Genomic DNA, 19,287 nt, shown 5'->3' on the forward strand with positions numbered 1-19,287 from the left:
CCCCCTTTAAATCCCCCCCCCCCGCCACCCTTCTTCCCCCCATCCTCCTCCACCAGCGCCCCCAACCCGCCACGCAGAAATGACCTCCCTCATTTGCCCATCGCTTGGCCTGCAATTCCACTTTTACTCATTCTTTCCGTGGGGTAAGCTTTGCCTTCTCTGGGATGTTTTACAATTAAAGTGGTGTCTTAGTGCATTTGCAAGACGTTAATGGGCTCTACTTAGTGAGCCCTACTGCTAGGTTTAGTACTAGTGCTTAATACACTATCTAAAACTTTCATCCTCACAAGCCCAGGGAGGTAGTACTGTGACAAGCCATTTTTACAGATGAGGATCAGAGAGGGTAAACAATCCCCACAGGTCACACAGCCAGTAAGTGGTAGTGTTGTTTCCACCACAGCAGGTACCTTTCTGAAGATGTTCACTGGCATCCTGCAGATCGGGGGTCTAAAACAGGAACTCTGAAAGGGAGAGAGGAATGGAGGAGATAAAAGTATTGGGTATGGGGTCTCTGAAGGCAAGATTTGCTAGCTTCACAAGTTTACCTCCCCTGTGCCAAGCATTTTACATATATCATCTCACTTAATTTACACAGTATCCTTACAGGGTAGTATTTTGGTTCATTTTTAAAGAGGAAGAAACTAAGGTTCAGGTAAAGTGACTTGCTCATGGGTCTAGAGCCGCCAGATTTAACAAATAAAAATACAGGATGCCCAGTTCAATTTGAATTTTAGATAAACAACACTATGTGTAGGATATACTTATACTAAAAACATTATTCATCCTGTATTTTATCTGGCAGCCTACAGAGGTCACACAGCCTGTGGGTGACTATTCTCCTTACTCTTCCTGGCTCACTGGGAAGCCTATCTTGGTAGGAAGATGTGGGCTGAAGGGGATGCTCGTCTCTGCCTCCCAGGGGAAAGGGGAATAGGTGCCTTCACCTCCGTCTGGGGGCCAAGATCGCTGCTCTTGTGGGCGAGCCAAGAACCCCAGCCAGGTTCTCCCACTGTGACCCCCCATATCATTGCCAACTCTCTCCCTGCCCCAGACTTTCATCAGGAGAGGCCACTCTGGGCGGAGGCAGGGGACTTGGGTTCTACTCCCAGCTCTGCAGGTTGTCCATGGGCAGATCACCCCTCCGGGCCTCAGTCTCCCTATTTGTAAAAAAGAGGGAGGAGTTGAACCAAAGCAGTAGTTCCCTGGGTCAGGGTCACCTGGGGGAGCTGGGCAAGGATACCGTTGCCTGAGCTGCATCCCTACGTACTGCATTAGAATCTGTGAGGTGGGGCTTCTGCCATTTTCATAGGCGCCCTGAGCGAGCTGAAGCAGGCGGCCCAGCATCTTTCTGGAGCTCTGACAGCACCTGAGGGGCTCTCCAATCTTGACAGGTGGGCTGGGCCTTGCCTTTTTTATCAGACAAGTGGGGAGCAGGTGCTGAAGTGCCTAGAAATGCCTTGATGACGTAGGAGAAGTGGGAGAAAGCCCAGCTTTGTTGGGTTGGGTGGGGGTGGGAGGGAGGGAAGGTCACTAAATCTCCCTGGGGCTGAGACCATTTCCATCCTGGGAATTCAGAAATATTTCTTACATCTGAGTAGAGATTTATGTTTTACACAGCCCCTGCCTGCCTCACGTGATTCCCCGCCAGGGGACTGGTGAGACTACTGTTGTCAGCCCTGGTGAACTGATGGGAAGACTGAGGCTCAGAGAGGGCGATCTGCTTCCGGTGTTACACAGCAGAGCTGGTCCAGTCTCCTGTCTCTGAGGCCGGGACTCCGCCGCCAGCCCCACCCTAAGGCAGTCCTGGAAAAAGTCCGGGATAGACAATGCCCTGCTCCTGGGGCGCTGCTTTCTTCAGTGTGACGTTTTGAGCCTCCGCCTCTGTCCTGCCAGCCACTCACAGCGGGCAATAGTCCTACACTTCCCTACCTCAGGTCCAGTCTCCTTTCTCCTTTCCCTGAACGGGGGCAAGCCCAGGGGCAGAGCCGGGATTTGGGCTCGGGTCTGCGGTGATCAGCTCCTACTCATTTTTCCACCCACAGGGCGGCTTCGGAATTTGGGCTAATGACAGCTGCTTCAGCCTGTTTCCTCCCCCTCTTCCCAGCCCTCTGCTGATTACAAATAAACACCAGTCTACACGGGAGAGTAATTAACTCTCCAACGTGGGGAGAACTAATCAGCCTGGAGTTTGCTGCAGGTGGGATAAATGAAGGCTTTTCCTAAGTATATGCAAATGACACCCCTAGTATGCAAACCACCCTCTCAGGCTCCCAGGAAAGGCTGTCAGAGCTGCCGGCGCCGGCTGCTGAGAAGGGAGAGGCTCTGGGAAATGGTGGCCCCAGCTGCAGGGGTCCTGGGCCGTCAAGTTTAGGGAGGTTGGAGGGGTCAGCGTAGGAGTAGGGGGCTCACCTTCGGGGCTCCCCAGCACACCTGCCGTCCTTGTGTCTGGAGCTCTGCGGGAAGGCAGAGGGAGAAATAGGCTCAGGGCTCAGGGAGGATTGGCTTTGAATCACACCACTGGTCCTTGCTTATGTGACCCTGGGCAAGTCACTCCCACCTTCCTGAGCCTCAGTTTTCTCATTGAAAGATGGGGATACAAAGACACACTTTTCAGGCTTGTACTGAGAGTTGGACAGCACACAAAGTGTCTAACATGGCCTGGCATTTCAGTGTTCAGTAAATGGGAACTCTTACCAGAAAGCATCAAAATATGCCCGTGGCATCCCTGTGGGCCACGGACTCCTGAGTCAAGGCTCCGCCCCCTTGGGGGGCTCATCCTCTCCCAGTCTGCCTTTCAGGGCTGCAGTAAGTCTCGTGACATGTGACTTGAAAGGCTTCAGGAATGGCCCTTCTATTCCCAGGTACGTTATTTCTCCTGCTTTGCCTGTAATTCTGGACCAGGACTAGGGTAAGGAGTGTAAGGCTCCGAGGGAGGAAAATTTAAGGAGGTGTTTACTCAGGACCCTGTGAGTGCAGAACTGATACCGAGAGTGAACACCTCCTTAAAATGTGTGCCCTGGGCACCTCACTCACCTCATCCTGGTCCAGGCTCTGCTGAAAGCCCACATTTGTCAAATCATCTCTCAGAATTAAGCATTGTCCTTTAAAGTGCAGGGATGGGAGAGGGGAGCAGGGAGAGGGGCACGAGGAAATTTTTTGGGTGATGGAAATATTTTATATCTACGCTGGGGTATCAGGTACACGGGTGTACACATTTGTCAAAACTTACCAAATGGTACATTCATGTGTATTTCACTGTATATATATTTTACTTCTGTGAAACATAATTTTAAAATAAATAAAATGTAGGTGTCTTCTGGGAGACATCACACATTAAAGTATAATGATGATGATGGCCAAGGTGGTCATCCAGCCTCTGCTTGTATACCTCCAGTGACAGGGAGCTCACTACCAATGGAGCCAGGACATCACTTGTTTGGCAGTGGAACTAGGATTTGAAGCCAGATCTGACTCCAGAGCCCAAAGCCTTGGCCTCTACTCTACTGACTGTCCCAGGATTGTCTGTGCTCAGGAATCATCATGAGGGTTAAGTGAGGTGTGATATGTGAAATGTTTGTCACATATTGTGAGATATTAAGAGCTTCTGCACATCTGGAGACACAGGGGGATTGCACTTCCCCACCTCATCCTAGCAGTTAGGCGGGGTCTGGGACCAGTTCTATGCAATGACCTGTGAGCATAAGTGACATTGCTGGTGCAAATCCTCTAACACTCTCTTGTTCTGCTGCTGCTGATGTGGAGTCCTCATGTTGTGGAGTCCGATGGTTAGAGCCACAGAATCCAAGTGGCCTGGTTCGCTGAGTGTCTGCATGGAGGACAACTGCTCTGCAGAGTCATCTGGACCACAACAGGCTTTTTGCAGGAGCGATGGGTAAATCTTGGTGTTGTCAAACCTCTGAGGTATGGGTTGTTTCTACAGCATAACTTCCTTCTCCTGAGCCATACAGCACAGGATGGGCCTGACACAGAATGATAATGACGTTGATATTGTTTCTGGCCTCATAGAGTCTGAACCACCCTCCTCCTCGTCATTTTCAGGCTGTCGTTGTCATTGACAACACCCTCAAAGAACCCTTCAGGCTGCACCCTCCCCAGCTGATCCCCGTTGAGCTCCAGGGTCCTGTCCTCAGCCTGAGCTCTCCAGCACTGCCCAGACTTTCATCAGCTCTGTGTTGTCTAGGCTGGGCTCCCAGGATTCTAATATGAAAAATACCCAGATTCACCTTTGGAGAGCTTAAATTCTGCATCAGGGAGGCAGATACGGAAATAACTCCCAAAGTGGAAGGCTTATCGGGTGCCAGACAGTGTAGAAACCCGAGGTGGGAGCTCCCAGTGGGTAAGACAAAAGTTACCCCAGTGCAGGAATCTTGGGAGACTTCTTGGAGGAGGAGGAAGAAGGTGGCCATAGCAACTCCCCTCTGGGTACTCATAGGCTCTCATCATGACTCAAGTCTGAGTCCTAGTTCCTTTACTTCCCACTGTGTAATGCAGAGCAGGCATCTTCCCTCCTAAAGTCTTGGTTGTCTCATCTGTAAAATGGGAACTATAAAAATACATCTTTATAGAGCTGTTCTGAGAATTGAACAAGTTAATATGTGTAAAGAGCTTTACTCAGTGCCTGGCATGTGGTAATTTCTCAATGAAGAGCTGTTTTTATGACCACATTTGACCTTTGCAACAACCCTGCAAGAGAATAGAAATAACTAGTAGTGTCTCTGTTTCGCAGACGAGAAAAATGAAGCTCAGAAAGGACAAGTGACTTTCCTAAAACCACACAGCTAAGAAGCGGCTGAGCGTGGACTGGGAGCTGTGCCTGCCTTTCACCAGAGCCTGTTTGGTGTTAGGATTTGTGTCCTCACTGCTTCTTCTGGCTTGACCACATCTCCCACTCTTTCCGTGCAGGAATCTTGGGAGACTTCTTGGAGGAGGAGGAAGAAGGTGGCCATAGCAACTCCCCTCTGGGTACTCATAGGCTCTCATCATGACTCAAGTCTGAGTCCTAGTTCCTTTACTTCCCACTGTGTAATGCAGAGCAGGCATCTTCCCTCCTAAAGTCTTGGTTGTCTCATCTGTAAAATGGGAACTATAAAAATACATCTTTATAGAGCTGTTCTGAGAATTGAACAAGTTAATATGTGTAAAGAGCTTTACTCAGTGCCTGGCATGTGGTAATTTCTCAATGAAGAGCTGTTTTTATGACCACATTTGACCTTTGCAACAACCCTGCAAGAGAATAGAAATAACTAGTAGTGTCTCTGTTTCGCAGACGAGAAAAATGAAGCTCAGAAAGGACAAGTGACTTTCCTAAAACCACACAGCTAAGAAGCGGCTGAGCGTGGACTGGGAGCTGTGCCTGCCTTTCACCAGAGCCTGTTTGGTGTTAGGATTTGTGTCCTCACTGCTTCTTCTGGCTTGACCACATCTCCCCCTCTTTCCATGCCTGACCTTTGAGATTCCACTCTTTTTTTTTTTAATTGGGGCAAAATATACATAACAAAAATTTTTACCATTGTAACCATTTTAAAGTGTGCAGTTCAGTGGCATTAAATACATTTACATTGTTGTGCAGCCGTCACCACCATCCATCTCCAGAACTCTTTTCATCTTCCCAAACTGAAACTCTGTTCACATTAAACAGCAACCCTCCGTTCCTCCTCCCTCCAGCACTTGGCAATCATATTCTTTTTTCTGTCTCTGTGAATCTGACTACTCTGTGTACCTCACATAAGTGGCATCATACAGTATTTATTCTTTCGTGACTGGCTTATTTCACTTAGCATAATGTCCTCAAAGTTCCTCTGTGTTGTAGCATGTGTCAAAATTTCCTTCCTTTTGAAAGCTGAATAATATTTCATTGTATGTATTGTCCACATTTTATTTGTTAATATCTATTCATCTATTGATGGAACTTGGGTTGCTTCCATCTTCTGGTTATAGTGTGATTAATGCTGCCTTGAACATGGCTGTACAAATATCTATTAGAGTCCCTGCTTTCATGAGACCCTACTATGGCCACCACCTTGGGGGACCACTCCAAGGTCTTTGCCAAGAGCCCCAGTTCTCAATGATCCAGGAACCAGACCCCTACCCAGCTCACGGCCCACTGGCCATTCTGCTACCTGTTCAGCTCCATGCCTTTGCCATCACAGTTCCCCTCCACCTGGCATGCCCTGCTGCACCATCTCCATAGTCCAAATCCATGTGTTCCCCAAGGCTCATCTTGAATGCACCCCGACTCCAGGAAGCCATCTCTACCCTCCAGGGTTCTCTCCTGCCCCTATAGCGCCCAACCCTCCATCTATCCCTTGCTTAAGTCTCTGTTTACTTTAAACCTTAGATTACTATTATCTGTGCCTGGTGCCTCACCGACACCCTCCCTTTCATGATAGGGAATTTCCTTCAGAATATTGTTGAGATAATCTCACTTTGAAGAAAAGCAAAAATGAGAGTCCTCCTCCCACCCCCCAGAATGTGTCCAGCTTGGGTGACCAAAGACTCTTTGGTTTAAAGCGCCAGAGGGATGAATTAGAGGTAACGTGGCTTCCTGGGTCTTGTCACACTCTGACTTTTCAAGCTAGAAGAGGCAGCAGAGTCACTAGCTAAATACTCCTTTTCTGAGTGGGTCTTAGAACCGAACAAGCCCTGGGGGGGCAAAGATAGGAGGCCCCCCAGGAACCAGACCCAGCTTGAAGGCTATAGTGAAGGGAGGTGGGTGGGGAGGGATCATGGCAAGAGGGCTGAGCTCCGTGGCCTCTTCTTGCTTTATTGGGTGGGGATTTGAGACCTGGCCCGGCGCAGAAGCTTCTCCATTAGAACACACAATTGAAGATGGGAGCCCAGGCACAACCAAGTTCCACCCACAAGAGACTGTGGACCATGTCCTCCTCAAGAGAGAAAATGGGGGAAGGCAGGGGTGGGGGACAGGGGCCATGGACTCCCCCATTTTCCCTGGCGCGGGCCCTGAATTCCGGGTAAGAGGGCTTTTGTCCCTTCTGAGATGCGTGGAGTGGAGGGTCCTTGTGCGTGGACCCTGTGGTGGGTCAAGAAGGGTCACAACGGACTTTGAATTGTTTGAGCCACATAGAAGCCCCAGCAGACTGTTAGTCCTGGGGGACAGGGGCAGGGACAGGTGAGAGTCACCTGTTCCCAGCTTGACACAGTACCTGGCCCATGAACGAAACCTCCCCCACCATTTCCTCCCTCTCATCCACCCCCCCTCACCCACCACCCTTGCTCACTTGCTAGAGAAGCAGCCTAGAGAGCCTGGGTTCGAATCCTGACCCTGCATCTCCCCAGCTGTGTGATATTAGGCAAGTCACTTTATTCCTCACTTCTCTGCACCTCAGTGTGTCCAGCCGTAAAATGTGGATAGTAATAGAAGCCACCTCATGTGACTGGGCTGAGGCTGAATGGGTTCAAGACAGTAATGTCTTCAGAATAGTGCCAAGCACATAGCAAGTCCTTACAAACTAGTAGATATTATTTATTCCAGAAACACATAGTGCTTGCTCAGGGAAACTTGGCCAAGTTGATGGGAAGGAGCATGGAGAAGGAACTTGGGTTCAAAGTCAGCAGGTGCCTGGTTGCCTCGAGGCAACTTAAGCAAGGAGAGCTGCTTAGCCTCTGGCTTCTCCTTGTCTCCACGAAGTAAAGAAGTAAAGAATGTGCCTGCTGCCTACACTGCCAGGCTGCTGTGGGTGCTAGTGGGGGGCTTGGGGTGAAGGCATGGGGTTGGGAGGGAGAGCAGTGCAAACGGCCTCAGCTCAGCTATTTTCTCCTCTGGGAAATGGACTTCAAAGCAGCCCTCTCTGGGCAACCCCCCGCCCCACTCAATTTCTCCAGCCTCTTGGTTCCCAGCAGACAGCAGTTGCTGGGAGACCCTGGTGCGAGTTGGCACACACTGGGGTAGGGGCTGGTGGAATCAGCACCCTTCCCTTGGTTCCCACCATCTCCCACAGGAGCCAAGGCTGCTGGGGAGTTTTCCGGAGGCCGGCTTGACCTGGCGGGGAAGAGACGAAGCCAAAACTCCTGGGTTGGCCTCTGGGGCCAGCCTGGGCATGGGTTCCAGGCTGCTGTTAGAGTCAGGCTGGGGCACTAGGTTCTGCCCAGGCACCTAGAAGGGACCCTGGCTTGGGGGCTGGAGACTGGGTGCTCTGCCAGGCTCTGTCTATGCTACCTCAGCCCCTCCTTTCTTTCTTGGGGTGTATCTTCACCTCTAACAAGCACCATCCTGCCTGCCTCGTGGGGCTGGGGGCAGACTCCATGGGGTGATGCTCAAGAAAAAACATCCCCAAATCCAGGCAGATCTAAGGGCGTCAAAGTTCTGCTCGCGGGTGACCTGCTCAGGGTCCCCCACAGACATCCCACAATAGGCAGAACTGGGTCTGAACTTAGAGACGTTTATGGAACAGGAAGAGTGCTGGCTGGGTGGCCTCTGCTCCCTCTGCAGCCTGCGTGCTGGCCTTGAGTCCGTGGCACCATCTCGGGGCCTCAGCTTCCCTGTTGCCAAAGGCAATGGCAGTTAGCCACACTGTAGGGCAGGCAGGGATTGTTTTTAAAAAAATATCTCAATGTTCACAACTTCCCTGCCTGGGACATATATCATTCCTAGTTTACAGATAAGAAAACAGGGGCTCTGAGAGGTGATGTCATTTGCCCCAGGCCAAACACTAAGAGAATAAGAGAGCAGAGGTGTAAACTGGGTTTTACCGTATACAGCTCTGTGGCCTTGAGCGAGCACCTTTGCCTCTCTGAGCCTCAGTTTCCACATCTGTAAAATGGGAGTGGCAGTCTCTTGTGTGCAGGCACTAAATAACGGCAGGCAGTATAAGTCCTAGGAGGCCTGGCTGAGGTTTGAACCAGGGCTGTGTGACCTCTTGGACCTGCTCACACGCCAGGCTGCCTCTGTCACCTGAGGGGTGGGGCTGGGTGACTTCCAAGAGCCTTTGCAGCTTGGCTTGAATGTTTCCTGCCTTTAGTTAAGCCTCTGGATTCCTGGAAGGCCTCTGCCTGATTTCATTTGCTCCGCTGCCTGATTTTACTCAGAACTCAGGCTTCAGGATACCGTGGCTGGTTCTGGCCCCCACCTCCCAGCTCTGTTTCCCAGAACCCAGGTGTGTGCAGGGTCTTCTGTGGCAATGAGGTGTTGTGACTTCCTAGGGCCTTCAGCCTCTGTGAAGGGCTAACTGGGGTTGCCACTCCAGAGCACTCCCCCTTGGCTTCTCAGCAGGAGGGGGTGGCCAGGTTATTTTTGTGATAAAAGTTTAATAAATTGAAAGGCACGGTTTTCATTCTGTGGGTAATTAGCTGCCGCCGCTGCGCTCCCTCTTAATTGTCTCTCTCACTCCAGACGGGCGTAGATCAATAGGAAGCGGCCGCTGCATGGTGAAAGTCACAATTAATTAATTGTCGAGCACGTGTGTGTCTCCGTCTCTGTCACATCAGAGACCCGGGGGCGGCAGCTGCCCACATTTCTGGCTCTGTTGGCCCAGCCCAGGCCAGAGCCCCCAGATGCATGTGACCACAAGCCACACCGTGCACACTTCCTGCCTCTCCCTCTGGCAGCAAGGCTTCTGGAGAAGGGGTCCCCTGAGACCCCAGGCTTGAGAGCTTTCTCTGACAGCCAGCATTTTCCTGGTACCCCACGCCAAATGCAATCACCACTAGATCTCTGCCCAGATGCCTGTGCCCTGGTCCCCTGCCTCATCCTCCAATCCATTCTCCTTCCTGCGGTCTAAACACGCAGCTTTCCTAGGTTAAAACTTTGGCTGTATCCTAAATAGTGGTTGGTTACCTCCAGTGCTGGTGGGGGGAGGTACTGACCGGAAGAGAGAACATTCTGGGCTGCAGGGAATGGTCTCCAGTTTTATTTGGGTGGTGGTTTCATGGGTGTATACCTATGTACTAAGCCATTTTTCTGTACACTTAAGATCAGTGCAAACGGTTAAACACTCGAGACCAATGTCCCTCCCTCATTTAGTACTAACAACTTACATTTATGTGCCAGGCATTGAGAAAGGATGACGAGAACACGGCCAGAGAGTGATGGAACCACAGGCCCTGCTTAAACATATCTTTCCTAATCTTCACCACCAGCCTTGGAGATAGGCAGTGTTATCCCTGTTTTACAGATGGAGAAACAGAGGCACAGAGAGGGGAGAGGAAGAGGATGGGGGTTGGAGAGGAAGGGCCTTTGCACACTGGGGGCTTGTGTGCACCAGACACAAGCTCGGTGCTTCACACACTTCCACCGCTCCAAGAAGGCAGAGCGATATGTCCCATTTTACAGACAGGGAAGCTGAGGCTCGGAGAGGTGGGGCCCCTAGTCTGAGGTCACACAGCCTGGGGTTGCTGAACTGGGTCTGGAACCTGGATTGTCTCACTCCACCGTCTCTCTGAGCAGCAGATGTGGAGGAGGGGGAGGGAGGACAGAGAGAAGTGAGAGGGTAGTGGGGGCCTGAGCCCGTCGGGAATACGCCTAGCAGGTGTGAGTGTGGAAGAGGTGGTGCTGAGGACACACACATGGGTGCACCCACACTTATGCACACCCCCCACCACTTCTGCTTCACTCTAACCTTTCTAGTGGGGCTTCCTGCTGCTTCTCTGCGGCCAGTGGGTCCAGCCCTCCCTCCTCTGTAAAGGCGGACAGGAACTGCGTGGCCTGAGGTTTGCGGTGGCCGCACACTGCCCGGCACCCCGAGGGGCCTGGGTGAGGGAGCTGGGCCCTTCCTCTTCCTCCATCTCAGCCCGGCTCCCAGCCCCATGACCACCCTCCCCTGCTCCTTCCTCAGCGGCTCGAGGCCCCAGCTCTGCAGGTGATGCTTGGCTCTGGGAGGGGTTAGGCCCCGGACCCCAGGGCCAGTGTTCCGTTCTGCTCCCACCCCTTTCCGCTTCCTCAAGCAGGACCATCCACCCACCCTGGAGCTCAGGGTTTGACAAATATTATAAGAACTCCTCGCTGGTGGGGCAAAGTAGTGCCCGTCCTTCTGTCGGCTGTTTCTTGGTGAGAGCACAGCAGTGAGTCCAGCCTCCCCTTCACAGCTGGTCGTCAGGGGAGGCCACCTCTGTGCTCCCACCACCGGTGCCGACTGTCATTGAGCCTTTGAAGCGATGCCTGATTTTCCAGTCTGTCTGAAGTCACTGGCTGTTTATGCAGCAGCTGGCCCAGCAAGTACCCCCCGCCACCCCCCCGCTGGGCCTTTCTATGACGGTGCCAGCCGCCAGGGACTCGGGGAGACAGCCACTGGGTCTCCAGGGGGGTAGCGAGAGGAAGCCGAGATGCCATTTCTGTCCTCAGGGTCTTCTAGACTGAGTTTGCTTATTTTTTTTTTTTTTTATTTTTTTTTTTTCTTGCGTTATGCGGGCCTCTCACTGTCGTGGCCTGCATCGGCAGGCGGACTCTCAAGCACTGCGCCACCAGGGAAGCCCTGCTTATTTTTTGTTTAAAAGGACAAAAAAAAAAAAAAGTTTCCAAGAACCCTAATGTGCTGTTCTCTTCAAAGAGAAAGAATAAGGATTAAAAATAAATAAATAAATAAATAAGGGGGCTTCCCTGGTGGCACAGTGGTTGAGAGTCCGCCTGCCGATGCAGGGAACACGTGTTCGTGCCCCGGTCCGGGAAGATCCCACATGCCGCGGAGCGGCTGCGCCCGTGAGCCATGGTCGCTGAGCCTGCACGTCCGGAGCCTGTGCTCCGCAACGGGAGAGGCCACAACAGTGAGAGGCCCGCGTACCACAAAAAGAATAAATAAATAAATAAGGGCCAAAGGTAAAGCTTTAAATTTCTTTGAACATTTTAACTGCACAGGGGAAGGTGCTGGACTGGGAATCCTTTCATGGATGCTAATGTGCCGTGAGACCTTGGGCAAGTCACATCTCTCTGCTCATCAGATCCCTGATGAGGGCTGGACCGATTCTGCCCCACTCCACATTTTGGGAGCCTTCTTACAGGCTGTGCTCTTTGTTTTCTCTGAGACTGACTGCCGCAGGCCACCTCTTCCTTCTCAATATGAAGGTCTTCTTCAGCCCAAGAAATCAGAGAGTGAGAGGGTGGAGGGGATTTTAGGGATCAGACAGGCAGGATGGTCCCTCTCAGACGTGGGTGCATAAAAGTCTCCAGTTTGAGGATGTCACAGCTGGGGATCAGAGGGGTTAAGTAACTTGCCCAAGGTCACACAGAGAGGGAATCTGTAGTAGCAGGATTGAATCTGTGTCTTCTAGCTCCCCAGCCAGGGGCTTTTTCTCCTTCCTCATTAAATAGTAGGAGGAAGTTCCCAGAGAACAGGGGCCACATTTATGTGACTTACTTTTTTCAGCTGAGGCCTCTGAGAGGGGAGTTTAAGGGTGAGGACTCTGGGGTTGAACAGAATTTGGCCCTGCATCCACTGCTCCGTTTGTGTGACCTTAGGCAATCAATTTCATGTCTCCGAGACTCAGTTTCCCTAACTGTAAAACGGGGCTATTCCGTGTGCCTCCTTTATGCACAGCTGTAAGAATAAAGGATAAGATGTGGTTCCTGGCACACAAGAGCCCTCCCTAAATGCCGGCAGCTCCTCTTGCAAGTCCTTAGCTTGGGGCTGGAGCTGCATCTGTTTCTTCGTCAAGCACTTGGAAAAGGAGGGCACCCGGGGCCAGTCTCCAGGGCCTGGCTGTCACATCTGCCTTTCACGCCACACCCCTCCGACCAGAGCCCCTTCCTGGGCGAGACAGGCAGCCCACGGCAGGCTGTGCAGGAAATGTCAACCTCATCTTGCTAAGAGGTCTCTGCTGACACTGATGAGACCCCTCCGGCAGGCAGAGTGGGCAGGTAGCGGCCCGGGGCCCGACCTTGCTCCCCCTGGACCTAGACTTTCTTGGTCTCCCTGTCACAGCACTGGCTCCAGCCCCTGGGAGGTGGCCCTGAATGTTGCCTGGGGCCGGGGTGCCGTCAGTCCGGGGGCTGGCCTTAAATGTAGCTGGTGGGTGGGCAGCTGGGTGGGCTCAGCCTCAAGCAAGGGGTGTACAGGGCAGGTGCCCAGTGGGTGTGGGCTCAGGGCTGGCAGACAGAATAAACTGGGTTGGAATCCTGACCCTGACTCAGCCACTCACTAGCTATGTGACCTTGGGCAGGTCTCTAGACTCAGGTTCTTCAACTGAAAGTGGGGACAGGGTTAACGCACGCCCCACAGGGCTGTTGGGAAGATTGCAACAATCTTCTAGTGCCAGCACCCGACACGTGCACTAGGAACAGAATAGGTGGAAGATGCTATGAATACTGTCATGCTCTTGCCCTCACGGCTGGGCATGGGATTCATCCATCCATTCATTCATTTACTATTCAATAAGGCCTTATTGTGCACTTAATATAGTTTGCCAGCCCAGTTCCAGGTACTGGGGAGACATCAGTGAACATAGAAAAGGTCCCTGACCTCATGGAGTTGACATTCTAGTGGGAGTGGTCCAGAGGGGACAAAGGATGGAGCTGCGCAGAAGCAAGAAGTAGAAGAAAGGACACAGAAGACCTGTGTTCAAATCCTGGCTCAGCCACTAATTTGCTGTGTGACTTTGGACAAAGAGCTTCCCCTCTCTGGGTTTCAGTTTCCACATTTGCAAAACAGAAGTAATTGCCCAGCCTTGCCATCACCAAGAGACACTAGGAGGCACTAGGAGAATCCTCTTCCTGATCAGCTTCCTTACCCCGAAAAAGAGGGCTGAGAAACTAGCAGAGGACAGGTTGGTGCTGCCTGCCGCAATTCTACTCAACCTGGACGCCCCGCCCAGCATACCCCAAAGCTACAGACCTGGAAATGGCTGCCCCTCCTGTTAAAGTCTGGCCCTACGGTGGGGGCAGGAGCTCTGTATGTCTCCTCTGGCCCTAGAACCTCCAGACTAGGACCTTGAGATCTTGTGTCTTCTAGTCACCCTCAGGGTGGGATGCTGGGGATCTAGGCAGCCTTGTTGCTGGAGAAGACCAGTGATATTCACTCATTCATTTATTTGTTTGTTAGCAGTCACCCAACAGACACTCATCCAGCATTTACCAGGTGGCAACCTCATGTTAGGTACAGGAGATCAAGGGTGTGTCAATTTCTTTAGCCTCTGCGCCTGGCACTGGGGACAAAGTGATTAGTTGATTTAGTCAATGTTTAGAGCCACCTACCATGTTCCCTGTGCAGAGTGTCAAACAAATATTGAGGTCCTACTCTGTGCCAAGCACTATGACTGGTGCAGGAAACATAGACCCACAGGCTCTCTGAGCACCAGCTCTGAGTCAGGCACCAAACGCGTGGGAGAACGGCAGCCTGCATTTTGTATGCGGACATGAAACTCAGAGTCTCCCTGTGGCTAATGAATCGTTGGGCTTCACAGGAGAAGTGCGAACAGACCCCCTTGTCCATGAATTTGCTAATTGAGCTCCTCCAACTCAGACATTAACCTGCATTACCATAAATACTGCAGAGAACAGCCATCCACAATTGATGCTCAGTGCTAATGGAGAAAATCAGTCAAGGAATAAAACTGAAATGGAATCATAAAACCTTATTTTCACCATTAATTTGAACCTAGTCTCCCTTAAATACCTTTTGCTAAATCTTTCTATAACACTCCAGGGCTGGAGAGAGGGGGTGGATGCCGACAGAAGGGAGAGGCTGTGCAGTGGAGGCGGGGTGGGGGGAACTGGAGCTGGAGGGCTGGAGGGGCTCCTGGGCGGGCTGGCCAGTCTGCTCTGCTTTGCTAGGGGCAGCCAGCCCTGGTCCATGGCAGACAGAGGTGGGTTTTGGTGATGCGTGAACCCAGCTCCACACACGGAGAAAAATGAGGCGTGGGAAGAGCAAGGTGGATGGATGGGCAGACAGAAAGGCAGGGCTGATTGACCCCCAGGTAGACAGAGGAAAGCACACAGACACTGAAAGACAGATGGGCAGCCGGCCTGACCAATAAGGGAGTTAATGCACAGACAGACTGACAGATGATTGTGATGACAGACTACAGGTGGACTGAGAGGTGGGAGGTCATTGGGAGGACAGGTAGATAGACCTAGTGGGAAAACAGAGGGGAAGACCAGTGGATAGACAGACTGACAGACAGATGGACAGCCAGACTGACCTACAAGAAGCCTGACAACCAACAGGCAGACTGACAGAATCACAGGCCGACAGACGGGCACAGTGATAGTCCAAGAAGCAGATCAGGGCGAGGCAGGTGGCCAGTCTGCCCACTGAGAGGACAGATGGACAGAAGGACTGACGGACCGCAGGGAGTGGAGACTGGAGTTGGGGCAGAGGCTGGGGTTGCTAACCGCCCCTAAATGTCCCCCCTAAATGGGGGGAGGGCAGGGGAGGAGAAGGCCTGGTGGATGCCTTCCTCCCACGTGTCAAGGTCTTGCGTGAGGGAGACAGGCGTGCCGGGTGCTCCCCTGGGCCCCAGGCTTCCTGGCCCCTTCCCCTCCTTCTCTTCACAGCCACATGCAGCGTCTGTCACGCAAGGTAGGAAGCTCGGAGCTACCGCTGACGTCTGCTCCATGGTTGGGGGCTGCGGACAGTGCCTGGACCCCTCCCTGGGTCACCTGGGCCCAGGTGTCTGTAGGGGGCTCAGATCCAGTGAAAGGTCCTAGCCCTGGGGACATGGGGCGTTTTAAAGTCCCGGAGGGAGCCTTCTGGTCTGCTGCCCCTCTGCCTCATTTATACCCTCTAACCCTGGCTGCAACTCTGTGTGGATGGTTCTGTCGTTACCTCCATTTAACAGAGCAGCAAACGGGCTCAGATAGGGGAAGCACCCAGGCCAAGGACTCAGCTTGAGTGGTGGGAGCCAGGCTGCCCACAGGAAGCCCACGTATACTCTGCTCCTTGGCAGTTGAGGCTGCTACTGGGTCCAGTGCCCTTGTGGCTGGGCAGTGTATCTGTCAGCCCCTGGGGTCGCCATAGGAAACCTCCCAGCCCTCAGACAGAGGCCACTTCCTCCAGTATCAGCTTTTCCAATGATCAAGATGCTTTTAGGCTCCATCTGAGGGCCTCCCATCTGCCTCTCAGTTGGTTGCAAAGTTAGGTGGGGCAAACCCCCAATAATCAGGGCCCTGGTCAGTCTGACTCTGTTGCTTGTTCCCTGCTCTGTAAACATGGCTGGTGGGGAGAAATTTGGGGTTTCCCTGAGGAGTGCCCCGCTCCTCCATGTATGGAGCCTCAACTCCCACTTGCTTGATTTTCATCCATTTCTCTTTTTGGTCATCAAGCACTCAGCACAAGAAATGCTTCCATTCATCAATATAATGATAGTAGTAGCAGCAGCAGCAGTGGCAGTAACAGTCTTTGATGGAGTGCTCACTAAGAGAAGATAAACTATGTTCCAAGCTCTAGATAGGTTAACTCACACCTCACAGTGCGTCTGAGAGGCAGGCGTCCTCCCCATTTTACTGGAGAGAAAAGCCAAACTTACGTGGCTTCTCCAAAGTCTCATAGTAAGAGGCAGAGTCAGGATCTAGCTTCTGGTCTAATCCAAAGCCTGGGCTCACTCTGCTGCTCCAGGCAGGATTGGAGATGCAGCCGGAGCTTGGTGGGGCTTCCGAGAGCCATGGCTGGATCACGGGGAGCGCGGGAGGAGGGGAAGGGGGTGGCAGATGGTAGGGCAGGGCGGGTCCCAGAGCCTGCAGAGCTGGGAAGCAGGTGGCCTTGGTGACTTACAGACACCCTGGGCTGCTGCAGGTGAGAATCACTGTCCCATCCCTCATGAAACAAACATCAGTGTTAATCGGATCAGGCCCCACACCCTGTGCCGGGCGCCTCATCCATTTTTAATTTATTTCTTCCTTAAAACTTAACCCGTGAGGAGGAGGTGGGGAGGGAGCTGAGAGAAGGCTGTGGAGGGATGTCGAGGAGAAGGTAGTAATTCCACACCTTCTGGATTGGTTCAGGGAGACTTTGTAGCACAGAGGTCAATAACACAGTTTGGAATCACATACGTCGGCATGATTTCAGCTCAATTACCTACTAGTCATGTGACCTTGAACAAGTGACTTCCCCTCTCTGAGCCTCAGTTTCCTCTTCTGTAACATGAGGCTAATGAATACATGCCCATAGGTCGTGGCAGGCACATAACAGGTGTTCAATAAATTGCAGCCATTGTGCCTAAGGGCTGGTCTGCTCTCACGAGGACCCTAGAAAAGTGGGATGTTTTGTCTTTCTCACTGTCTGGAAGCTCATTTCTTCCTGAGGCAAAATTATCCTTCACTGGGGGAACTCTGACCGTAAGAAGGGTTTCTTAAGTAGAGTTGAAATCTGCCTTTCTGAAGCCTCAAGCTTCCGATTGTGGGAGGAAATATCCGAAATCCCTTTCCCAGGACAGCCCCTCCAGGGTCTGAAGACAATGATAGGCGATGCTCCCCTATCCTTACTAGGGTCTTGACACAATCTCCTGTTGCCATGGCTCCCAGACCCCCCTTTCAGCATGGTATCCTCCCCTTGACACACCCAAGGTTCTGTTTACCTCCTTCAGCACAGTCTAGCAAATATTACTGAACCAGGACCTAGGCTGCATCAGCCTCACCCAGTCCCTGAGAAACTCCAAAAGAAGTATTTAGGCAAGAAGAGAGGCAAGGCTCTAGACGTGCCAAGCCAGCGTGGAGCATGGCAGGAAAATCACTTCCCCTGACTATGACCCAATACTTCCAATAATCCAGCCTCAGCTCCTCTCAAAGTCCAGAGGTGGCCCCAGCCCAGGCCCTGGAGTCAGGCTCCTGCAGATGCAGAATCAGCACCAAGGACAGCTCCATGGTGTTTGGCTGCAAGAGTGTCCTGCTGGGTTTGAGGCTCAGGGCAGTCCAGGGAAGAAGGTGACCCCTCCAGTCCTCAGACAACTGGCTAAAGACTGGCAGGCCAGGTTATCTGGTCACAGGGTGGAAGTGCTGAATAAATGTTGAATAAATAATTTACTAAGTGTTGGTTTCAGGCAGGACAAGAGTTAGGAGAAATTATGGAGCATAAGTTCAGAAATTGGGGACCTTGGGGGAAAGCAATTTGGACCTGAAGTGGGAGGCAAGAGTCTTAACTTGTCTGAGCCTCAGTTTCCCCAGCTGTGAAAGGGTGGGAAGAGGATGGAGATGTATATAAAGGGCCTGGTACATAATCCCTCTGAGACTTGGCCTTTCTTGAGGATGGTGCCAGGAGTGTCTGCCTAGCCTGTGAGTGATGCTGGGAGGATCTCAGAGGAGGGGCCAAATGCATGCGTTAAATTGGATTCTGGGGCTCTGCTGTGCATCTGAAATTGTACATTCCGTGTCCACGATGTTCCTGTGAGGATCCGTACACTGAGGCAGAGTGATTCCCATTCTGAGCATCTTGACGAACATGCAGTTCTGTCGCTGGAGGAGAGACTAGGGGAGGGAGGGAATCAGAGGTGACCATCTGATCTTGACATCCCTGCATGCACAGACACACACACACACACACACACACACACACGCATGCTCCTACTACCCTCTACATAGTGACACACCACTCATATACTCAGTCATGCACTGATTCATGTCACAGTCATGGAAATGCATAACACACACACACATGCAATTGCATATACAATAGTACACCAACACCAATCACACACATTTGTGTGTTTTATGTATTTTAGTCGCTGGGTTCTACATACAAAGACACATCCATTAACCACAGCCGCCTTTACCTTCATGGCATATACTTACTCATCAGAGCCATACTCGCAGAGACACGTGCACATACAATCCTACACCAACAGTCATACATACCCTTTTGCACAGTTACTTGCTACAGCATGCACAAAAATATTTGCACGATCTCTCAGAGTCATCAAAACACAAATCCATAACAGTGTCCCCCCACCTCCCCACCGCTCTGCCCCATCACTCATCCTCTTGGTCCAGTGAGCCTGGGAGGGTTTCCCAGGTGTGATCTGCTGACTGACTGGGTGATTCCTGAGCTTAGGACAGGGCCCACATCCCTAACCCCTCCCTCCAGCGCACCTCACCAATGCTCTTCCCCAAGGAGTCAGGTTGACCTGGTTTGAATCCTGGTTCACCACTCACCAGCTCTGAGCAAGTTACATAATTTCCCGGTGTCTTGGTTTCCTTACTGGTAAAAATGGAATAGTAATAGTAACACTCTCATAAGCCTGCTGTGAGGACTGGAAAGCATGTATGGAAAGCACTTGTCACTGTGTCTGGCACACGATAAAATTGTGGTAAATAGTGACTCATTGGTATTAATAACAATAAGCCACCCACATAGGTTCCCATTAGATGCCATACAGACAGCCTTCTTTTCA

The sequence above is a fragment of the Lipotes vexillifer genome, unplaced genomic scaffold (assembly GCF_000442215.2).
Source record: "Lipotes vexillifer unplaced genomic scaffold, Lipotes_vexillifer_v1.1 scaffold496, whole genome shotgun sequence".
Classification (NCBI taxonomy): domain Eukaryota; kingdom Metazoa; phylum Chordata; class Mammalia; order Artiodactyla; family Lipotidae; genus Lipotes; species Lipotes vexillifer.